An 11,472-nucleotide genomic window follows, 5' to 3' on the forward strand; every position below is an offset into this window, starting at 1 on the left:
TTTTTGGCTTTGCCTTCCCAGCTGTTCCATGCCAGGAGGAGGAGTTACATGCTGGAAGCTTGCAGATGGCCTGGGGCTGCCGCTTGCCTCGCTGCAGTTGGTGGCAGCTACAGAGACTGCAGCGCACCAGAGCAGTAGGAGGACAGCCAGCTGCGGCCATGGCAGGGGCAGGATTGTGGCAGTGGCCAGGTAGTAGGAGCTTTGTAGGGTGAGCCAGTGCATTGAGGGCAACAGCAGCGATGGTTGTGTTGACATCTGTGCTACTGGTGACAGCAGCAGCAAGTCCAGGGGCCAGGAAGAGGGAGTAGGAGTGCTGTGGGGCCTGCCCGGCCAGGCCTAGCGAAGGTAGGAAGCTTCTGGTGCTGTACCACAGGCCTCAGTGGAAGTGGTGGAGGAACAGCCAGGGCGAGGAGGAGTTCTCCCCCTTCTTCTGCAGTCTCTGGAGGGTGACCTCCTCCTGCTGGCACATGAGCCAGGTGTGAGTGTCAGCATATTCTCTCAGTTTCTTCCAATATAATACAGTCATGCACTGCATAACAACATTTTGCCAGTGATGGCCTGCATGTATCAGGGTAGTCTTATAAAATTATAATGAAACTGGAAAATTCTCATTGCCTAGTGACAGCATAGCCATCTTAACCTTGTAATGCAATGCAATACTCACGTGTTTGTAGTGATGATGGCGTAAACAAACCTACTGAGCTCCTGGTTCTGTAAAAGTATAGCACATATAGGCCAGGCGTGGTGACTCACACCTGTAATCCCAGCACTTTGGGAGGCTGAGGCAGGCAGATCACGAGGTCAGGATATCGAGACCATCCTGGCTAACACAGTGAAACCCCCATCTCTACTAAAAATAGAAAAAATTATCCAGGGGTGGTGGCAGGCCCCTGTAGTCACAGCTACTCAGGAGGCTGAGGCAGGAGAATGGGGTGAACCCGGAAGGTGGAGCTTGCAGTGAGCTGAGATCGCACCTCTGCACTCCAGACTTGGTGACAGAGCAAGACTCTGTCTCAGAAAAAAAAAAAAAAAAAGGAAAAAAAATGTATAGCACATGTGAGTATACATAGTACCTAAAAGTTGATGATGATAATGAACAACTATGAACTATATTACCAGTTTATGTATTTAGTATACTATGATTTTTGGCATTATTTTAGAATGCATTCCTTCTACTTACAAAAAAAAATTAACTAAAACAGCCTGAGGCAGGACCTTCAGGAGACATTTCAGAAGAAGGCGTTGTTACCATGGGAGATAACAGCTCCATGTGTGGTATTGCTTCAGAAGACCTTCCAGTGGGACAAGATGTGGAGATGGAAGACTGATATTGATGATCTTGATCCAGTGTAGGCCTAGGCTAGTGTGTGTGTATTTGTGTCTTAGCTTTTACCAAAACGAGTTTTAAAAAATTTGTATGCTTATTTTTTGTTCTGAATGCTTACCAAGATACAACTTACAAACAGAGGAAGCATAGAGGCACCTCAGTGTGTCTTTTTAAAGCTAACATTATTATTGAGAAAAAAATTAAAACACTGAAAAAGCTATTCTTCTTAAGACGAAACAATTCAAACTTAAAAAAGTTTGAGTGTTTTTAACAAATGCATGAATTGATTTGCAATTTCATGGTATCTTTATTGGTAATGTACCTTCAACAATGCAATCGTGTGCACATATTTTACTGAGGAGGCACTTAACACAGGCTGAATCACCTATAGATATATTCAACTGATTACCTGTGCCTGTTAGAATACACATGTGGTTCCTAACTACCTCTCTTAAACTCTAATGATGTATCAATAAGTAGAAAGCTATGAAGGAAATTGAGACAATTATCTAAATCATCCTAGCAAAAATTCCCTTTTCACCTGGAATGCTAGGCCAATAAAATACCATTAATTTCTGGAACTTGTGAAGTTTGCCTCTATCCAGTTAATTAGTAAAATGAGTCTCTAAACAATAATGTAAGCCAGCAGATTGTGGTCTCCACAAGAGTCAAGGGCAAATAACTACTCTCAACTATTTGTAAATCCAGTCGACAAAGAATAGTTTCATCATAATAAAGAATACTTTATTATAAAATTTGTTGTATGATGTTAATTATATAAAATATATTAACATGACATTAAATTAATGTTATTAAGGGAAATTAGATTTTGAAATATTTTATTATTGCTCTATCTTAACTACTATATTTATTTGAATGTTCTAGTAGCATGGAGAATCTAATAAAATATCAGCTATATAGGGATCTGAAAATACACTGTAGCTATTACTTTGAGTTTTCAATGTCATATTTGCATAAGTGCAGTAAGAATCTGTTTTCATTTGTAACAGGGCACAATTAAAGAAACTGGTTATTTTACCAAGGCTTTAACTTGAATGATGTGTCTTCCATAAAGAAATCAAACTGACTTACAGAGCCAATAAAAGCCCCTTGGGAAAACTGACCTCATACCTTTGTCTACACAGTCCCTGTACAGGGTTCCTGACCTGTGGTAAGTAAAGAATGTCACTCTGACAGGCCCAGGAGGCCCAAGTTTGTCTTGGAACCTCAAGAGGAAAGGAAGTCACACAACTCATAGGTATTTGATGGTATAAATCCATGATGGCAGGGCTCAGCTTTAAAAAAGAAGTCTTATCTGAGATTCCTTCCATGGAACAAAGTTCCATCAAAGCCAATTTAAAAGCCTATGTAAAAGAATAATAATTATTCTTGCTATACTGTATACAAATAATAAGGCCAAGCATAATAAAGCAAATCAGTCCTACCATGATTTGTCTTCAGTAAAAATGGGAAACTAGAGGAAAAATTGTTTCAAAAACTATAGTGCACCTGTTGTTAGATTCCAGTCTTGCCTAGGTTTTTCAATTTTATTATTTTATACAATTTGAACCAAATTCTAATTTTTATTGGCTACAACCCTGCAAAATAATGTTTTCAGGGTTTTTTCCTTTCTTTTTTCCCCATCGTTCCAAATTTGGAACAATCAATATGTGTCAGATGTACATAGGTTCAGTCTGATAAGGCAGGACAACTTGAGGTGAGGAAGGGGTGTTCCGGGTCATAAGTAGATAAGAGACAAAAGACTGCGTTATTTTGCGTCCTCAAGCAGCTATCCACTGAATGCACAATTTAGTCTAGCTCAATGAATCTGCATTTTTACATAAACAATAGGATAGAGGAAGCAATCAGATACGGATTTGTCTCAAGTGAGCCTCAGAGGGATGACTTTGAGTTCTGTCTTTTGTCCACAAGAAATTTCCTTGTGGGCAAATTTTGAGAGAGTTATGTAGCTTTTTAATTTTGTAGTTATCTTATTTGGAAAGCAAATGGGAGGCAGATTTGCCTGACATAGTTTCCAGCTTGACTTTTCCCCTGGCTTAGTGATTTGGCGGCCCAAGATTTATTTTCCTTTCACAGCTCCTTCTCAAAACCTCTCTGAAACTACAATAAAGGATTTTTTCTTAAAGGCATAAACCTCACGAAAGAGGAGAAAATAGCAACAAATTTTAAAGGCTGGAACACTGATGGACAACAGTAAATGCAGGAGTAAGAAACAGAAAACCTAGGCCAGTACTAAAGAAAGCTAAGAAGTAACTAGAACATCACAGAACCTCCCAAAAGTTTCACGAAGCAGTGATATTTTCAACTCCAGGATGTGAAGCCAACCTCACAGGGTTAACAAGAATTCTTAACAAAACATATAGTTATAATTAAGCATTAATCAGGCTGCACTTTGGCCCACTTCCTTGTAACCAAAAGTTATGTAGCTCTAGATACTGATCACTTGTATCCTCACTGTTCCTATAGAATTTCTGACGTTACAGTCATGGGCTTTTAAGAATTAATTGCATCTCCCATTGTTCTTATAGATGGGATCTCTGACATCGGAATCATAAGGCTTTTGTTTAAGAATTGCTTATGATTTTTTCAGATCCTGAATTCCAGCTCAATAGCTGACATCAACCAGTTTGAAACCTCCCTTCCCCCGAAGAGGAACAAAATCAGCATGAAAATACTGTTTCTTCATCTCCTGTCCCTTGACTTCACTTGCACTCTTTCACCAATCAATCATCTCCACACTTCAACCCATTCCAAAACCCCTAAAATCCCCAGCCCCCAACTACTCAGGGAGAAGAATTTGAGGATTCGTTCTGTATCCTTGATTGGTGGCCGTATGATTAAATCTTTCTTTGCTACAATCCAATGTCTGCATATTGACTTGCTGTGTGCATTAATGATGAAACTATTGTGGTTACAGTAGGAGTAAAAAAAAAGAGAAGATTGGTTGAAAGTCTAATTTAAAACTTGTTATACCTCCAATCCTCCCTCTGTACTGCCAGAACAGCATGCTGATTCTCTAGAGAAGGTCAAACGCTGGTCTTAGGACTGGGTGGCCAAGCACATTTGAGGATAAGGGTACCCTATCAGTGAGCTACTGCTGCACAGCAGCTATCCCAGAACTCGGTGGCTGACGAAAAAGCCACATGTTCATGCCCAGGTTCAGGAGATGCTGCAAAATGTTGTAGGCACTTTCTCTCATCTACCACAGGTATTGCACTGAACACAAGAAAATTAAAAGTAAGTTTACATCCAGAATACTGACAGATGTCTTCTAGTTCTCTTTACCTACTTAACTCCCAGGCCATGCATAGCCATGCATACACCTCCCAAAAAGAAACTGGGCAGCCTTCTCTAGGACATCTGACCACCCAGGGGAAAGACAAGTGATCTGACCTCAGGAGTTCCCCAACGTAATGGCCTGATGAACAATCCTCATCCTGAAAGCTAGCTGACAATCAGGTAGCAGCCCAGCACTCTTCAAAGGAGCAGACAAGGGCTGGGCACAGTGGCTCACATCTGTAATCCCAGCACTTTGGGAGGCCAAGTTGGTCAGATCACTTGAGGCCGGGAGTTCAAGACCAGCCTGGCCAACATGGTGAAACCCTGTCTCTCCTAAAAATACAAAAAAAATTAGCCAGGTGTGGTGGCAGATGCTGTAATCCCAGCTACTTGGAGGCTGAGACAGGAGAATCACTTGAACCCAGGAGGCGGAGGTTGCAGTGAGCCCAAATCAAGCTACAGCACTCCATCCTGGGTGACAGAGTGAGACTCCGTCTAAAAAAATGAAACCAAAAACAAAAAATGAGCAGATAGGGAACAGACATAATTTAAAAGACCAAACAATTCAACAATATTTTCATTATGTTGGTTGTTACATGACTGTGTTTGTCAAAACTAAAAATTACACTTAAAAGGAGTGAATGTTACTGTGAAGTGTACCTCCTATGAACTGAAAAAAACAACTGAGGAAACTTGTACAAAAAGAAGTCCCTCAAACAAAAAATCATTAACATCCTCAGAGAAGAAATTGAAAAATAAAGAAGAACCATAAAACAACAACAAGATCCTACTAAGAAAAATTTTCAGAAAACAAACAAGAGCTATTAGAAACTGAACATGTGAGAACAAAGAAAGCTCAATAAAAGGGTGAGAAAAAGACAAATCTAAAAATGAAGCAGAAGGACAAAATAAGACAGTCCACAAGCACCAAAGTCACAAGAAGTGTCCCTGAAAGATGAACCAGAAAAAACAGAGGGAAGAAAAATGAAATAAATAATAGGGAAAATGTTCCCAAAATTGCAGAGTGTGAATATGCATGAGCTGTCCCAGCAAGTGTCCTGCACACTGGATGAAAATTGATCCACACCAAGACACACATCATGGTGTTTTCAGAATGCTGGAGAAAAACATGATAAAAAAGGGGTATGTAAGTCCTTAGAGAATTAAAAATAGATTTCATACAAAGCATCAGAAATCAGAAGGGTATCAACCTCCTCAACAGCAAATCAAAAAACAGAAGACAACAGAGAAATGCTTTCAAAATTCTTAAGTATTTAACATAGTGTTCTACAAAGTCAAATGATTGACTGAGGAAAAGCCACATAAAGATATTTTCTTAGCTGGCTGTGCAGGCACACATTTGTATTCCAGCTACTCAGGAGGCTGAGGTGGAAGGATGGCTAGAGGCCAAGGGGTCAAGGCCACAGTGAACCGAGATGGCACCACTGCACTCCAGCATGGGTGATGGAGTGTGACACTGTCTCAAAAAAAAAAAAAGTTCTACTCATAGCTTGACATATATGTATAATATTCAGACATCTAAAATGTCATGGCCAACACAGTGAAACCTATCTCTACTAAAAATACAAAAAAAAAAAAAAAAGCCAGGAGATAGGTAAGAAGATTACAGTCAGCCTCCTATTCAGGAGGCTGAGGCAGGAGAATCACTTGAACCCAGGAGGTGGAAGTTGCAATGAGCCGAGATCATACCATTGCACTCCAGCGTGGGTGACAAGAGCAAGACATCATCTCAAAACCTAACTAAAATGTTACCATACTGGGACAATTACAAGAGGAGAGGGAGGATGAACTCTGACAGCAAAGTAGAGAATAAGCAAATGTTCATCTTCCATTTATCCATTCAGAATTACAATTACCTAAAGTTGTCAGAAAAAGAAAATCTGAAAGAATTTTAAAAGCAGCTCAAGATGGCTGCAAGTTGAACTCACAGGTAAAAGAATCTAGGCCTATGAATTAAAGATGAACTCTCACTTGCAAGGCTGGAATTTGCCAAACATTTCACTAACATGCACTGACTGTAATCTTCTTACCTACCTCATGAAGCACAAACGCAGGAGAAAATCAATCATTTCTCTCCAGATCCTGAGACACCTGCATACTGATTAACATTTTACTCTATATACATTGTAAACCAAAAACAAAATTCGATGCCTCCTAACTGACAGATGAACCTCTACTCTCAGCCAGCCGTGCTCCAAAGAAAACCTGAAAATCAAATGCAGGTCATGATGGGAAAGGGGAGTTGGATATGCCTCATTATACCATCTTCCCTTTGAAATTCAGGCACAAATGACAAGCATTAACATTAAAACAGATTTTTGTTCTTAATCTTTTTTTTAGAAATAGGGTCTCACTGTGCTGCCCAGGCTGGTCTCAAACTGAGCTCAAGCAATCCTCACACCTCAGCATCCCAAAGTGTTAAGATTACAGGCATGAGCCACTACTCCCAGCTAAAACAGATCTTAAGATGAACAAAACGAACAATTTGTAGCAATAAGACACCAAATTCCAACCTGATTTTAGTATAGAATCACATGACAGCGGGTCCTGAAAGAAATGGAAGTATTTTACCCTAAAATGTATTTCTTTAACATATTTTGAAATAGCCCAGTAAAGCTGTCTCTTGTAGGGAAAAAGAAATCTACATTCTGTAAAGAATCCCCTTCCCTTTCCAAGTCTTTTCCTTGACCCAGGGGATAATTAAGAGTCTGGCACTTTTTGGCTGGGTGCGGTGGCTCACGCCTGTAATCCCAGCACTTTGGAAGGCTGAGGCTGGCGGATCACGAGGTCAGGAGATCAAGACCATCCTGGCTAACAGGGTGAAACCCTGACTCTACTAAAAAAATACAAAAAAATTGGCTGGCCGTGGTGGTGGGCACCTGTAGTCCCAGCTACTGGGGAGGCTGAGGCAGGAGAATGGCGTGAAATCGGAGGCAGAGCTCGCAGTGAGCTGAGATCGGACCACTGCACTCCAGTCTGGGCAACAGAGCGAGACTGTCTAAAAAAAAAAAAAAAAAAAGAGTCTGGCACTTAAGTCTAATAAGAAACGTTTACAATCTATTCTGACACCTGCTACCTAGAAGCTTCATCTGCATAATAAGAATCTTGGTCTCCATAACCCCTTATCTTCACCCAAACATTCCCTTCTATTGATTCCAGGTCTTTAGATAATAATTATTTCAACCATTGCCAGTCAGAAAATCTTTGAATGCAGCTATGACCTGGAAGCCCCAACTCTGCCCTCAAGCTTCAAGTTGTCCCACCTTTCCAGACTGAACCAAAGTACATGTTACATGTACTGATTGATGTCTTATGTTTCCCTAAAACGTATAAAACCAAGCTATAGCTTGACCACCTAGTAGTTTCTTTGACTAGCTGAGTGTTTTTCTTTTCAAAAGCTCCTTTGTTTGCACCAATCCTTTACATTCTGTATAAGAGCAATGGAGATAAAAATTGCTCCGAATATAAAGGATGCTTGCACCCATGAGCCAAGGGTCAGAGGAGATTCCTCATGACATACAGTGGTTCCAAAGGGCTTCACCATCAACAGAAAAACACTTAAGTTGTAATAGCTCCTCCAGGGAATTCTCATAATAGGCATGGTCACCTAGGGTTCAGGGCACCTCACTGCTTCAGCAGGCGAGTTTCTCCTGAAAAACATAAGTGAGTAGACCTCTGTGGATGTCAGAGGCAGGAAGAGCAGGAACCCGAATAAGTGATGTCCTCCTCTGACATCTTGGTGCTTCTGTTTCCATGGCTAGGGAAACCACAACAAAGTTACAGAGTTTATAAATTCTGCTCTCTTCTTGTCTTTATTTCTCTTTTTATATCTTAAGCATGAACATCCCCTTGTTGTCCTTAATTCCTCCTTCCATTAAGGTCATGAAATTAGAATTGTGGTCAAGAAAGAGACAAGAACACTTGGAGAAGACATAAAATCTGGAGATTCTATGCATCTCCTCAACACCACCATAAGGTTTACAGGATTCCCCTCTTTTTCCAGTGTTTTTGAAATGAAGATTCTGACTGTTCCATTCACTTTTCTATCAGGGGTTGCATTTGGAGGGATTACAAAGAAAGGCTTCCAGGCAGTTAATGCTGGATTCAAAACAGAGTAGCTGGAGTTTGGGTCTGGATTCTCAGCATGGAGGAGGCTAGAGTGTGTCTTGGGAAACGCTGTGCATGGGAGAAGAAAGGACATAGAACTCAGACTGGTGACCACAGCCTCTGGAGCCAAAGAGTAACACAAATGGGGCTTAAGGACAAGCCAGACTAAAAGTGTTATAGTCAACTGTCATTTTGATTATCTTTCTAATGCCACACATAACAAGGTAGGTGGAAATTTTTATGGTAAAAATAATGTATAGGAAACCTCATTGCCTTTAGTGAAACCCTTAGTAGTTGTAGAATAAATATTTTAAAATTTGATTTGAAAATGATATTTCGCTACTAATATCTTACATACTCTCTTTATTCTAAGATATTCAAGCATGCATAAAAAGGGGACTGGATATAAATATATATATATGGAATTTGGAAGAAGTATTTAGGGTTGGTACAGCAGCTTGGTGACAGGAGAAAGGCCCCAATTCTGTCCACATTTCTGCTTTGTCACCTTGACCACATTGGATTTTCTGCCTTGGCTCAATGCCTCATGGTCTCTACAGGACTGCAGTGGCTCTAAGCTTCATGCATGTATATAAATATATATATATAAAATATTCATACATATATACACATATATAAGCTTAGATACATTTATCAGGTTAATATATATATACATGCATATACATATTTATCTGATAAATATATATACATATATGTATATGCATATGTATGTATATTTATCTCCACGCATTCGCACACATATACTTCAAGGTACATCATCTGGTTAAATCCTCAGGGCACTCCATGATATGCATAGTTCTCTAGTTCACAGGGAAGGAAACCAATTACCAGACCTCCAGGGTGGGGTGCCCAAAGTCACATGATCAGCAAGTGCGTGGCTGAGATGTCACCCAAGTCTGCTTGCCCTTATTATATTCCTTTCATGTAGCCGTTTTCATCTCATAGTTAAGCCCACAGGCTGTAATAAGGGAGAAGACACTGTAGGGACAGTGTGGACTCCACAGCTCCCTGCTGCCTCTGCCTCACACCATGCTGACCTTAATCATAAACTATCCCCATCTGCAGTTTCCTCTAAAAAACACAAGTCTGTCAACGCCTTTACCAACTGTGAATGATTTTATTTTGGACTTGTGAGAAAGAACACTTCTTTCTTTTCTCTGACCCTCTCTACATCTCCTGTTTCTCTTCCAATCTCTCTGGCTCAGTCTGTCCCTCTCAGAATGTGTTCTGCAAGTCTAATTTGCCCTCCTAATATATATACATATATAAAAACCCTATAATTCCCTCTCCTTTCACGTGCTGTGAGAGCTCACAACTAGGCTCTCAGATACCCAGCTTGTTCAAGAGCCATTCAAGGGATCTGACCCAAGACATTTTAGGAAAATTCTTAGGAGCATTCTGGTGCTATGCCCCTGCCTCCCTCCCAGCCCACAATGGGATGTGTTCTGTCTCTTGTGATAATTGACGGCAAATGATGACAAGGTTCTCTTTTCTTGGGAGAACAGAGACCACCCAGGCACTCAGGAGAAAAAAGACATGTCTTTCTCTTACATTAGTATCCTATTATTGTTGGAACAAATAAATATGACCTCATGGGCTTCACACAACACAAATGTATTATTGTACTGTTCTGGAGGTCAGAAGTCTTGCTGAACTAAAATCACAGAGTGAGTAGGGCTGTATTCTCTCTGGAGGCTCCAAGGGAGAGAATCAGATACTATACTTTTGTGTTCAAGATGCCCTCACATTTCCAGCTTCATGGTGCCATCCTTTCTCCCCCCAGCATCCCTCTCCATTGTTCCACCTCCTCTCTGACTGCGACTCTCTTGCACTCCCTATTATAAGAACCCTTGTGATTACATTGGTCTGACCCAGATAATCCAGGACACTCTCCTGACCTCAAATTTCTTAACTTCATCACATCTGCCAAGTTCCTTGACATATAAAGTAACATTCCTGGATTTCAGATATTAGGACATGAATATCTTTTGGGTGGGGGGCCATATTTGTCCCTAAAATAACTCTTATCATCCCCACAACTGTCCAATCCTAAAGCTGAATGAAAACTCACAGGACTGATTTATGAGGCAAGAGAGCTAGAAATAATTTGTGACTTGGGGATCCTCTGACCTGTGGCTTTTAAGAGTGGGGGAAATTTACTTCATTGCCTCTACTGTGGTCTTCATGGTACGTATCAATTTTTAGCTTTATTTTGTGAGTCAGAAGAAAGGAATTACTGCATTTCGTTTGTCTGTTTGTTTACTTTAAGTTCTGGGATATGTATGCTGAATGTGCAGGTTTGTTCCTTGGGTATACATGTGCCATGGTGGTTTGCTGCACCTATCAACTTGTCAACTAGGTTTTAAACCCTGCATGCATTAGATATTTCTCCTAAAGATCTCCCTCTCCTTGCCCCCTGCCCTACAACAGTCCCCACTGTGTGATGTTCCCCTCCATGTGTCCATGTGTTCTCATTGTTCAACTCCCACTTATGAGTGAGAACATGCAGTGTTTGCTTTTCCATTCCTGTGTTACTTTGCTGAGGATGATGGTTTCCAGCTTCATCCATGTCCCTGCAAAGGACAAGAACTCATTCTTTTTTATGGCTGCATTGTATTCCATGGTGTATAAGTGCCACATTTTCTTTATCCAGTCTATAATTGATGAGCACTTGGGTTGGTTCAAAGTCTTTGCTA

General features: G+C 40.6%; 1 long non-coding RNA gene across 1 annotated transcript; it reads left to right on the plus strand.

Moving 5' to 3' along the window:
* On the plus strand, positions 1-4,206 carry LOC129468009 (uncharacterized). The gene is made up of 2 exons (XR_008652525.2): positions 1-476; positions 3,939-4,206. It is a non-coding gene; the product is annotated as an uncharacterized lncRNA (long non-coding RNA).
* The last annotated feature ends 7,266 nt before the right edge of the window (positions 4,207-11,472 follow it).

The sequence above is a fragment of the Symphalangus syndactylus genome, chromosome 18, assembly GCF_028878055.3.
Source record: "Symphalangus syndactylus isolate Jambi chromosome 18, NHGRI_mSymSyn1-v2.1_pri, whole genome shotgun sequence".
Classification (NCBI taxonomy): domain Eukaryota; kingdom Metazoa; phylum Chordata; class Mammalia; order Primates; family Hylobatidae; genus Symphalangus; species Symphalangus syndactylus.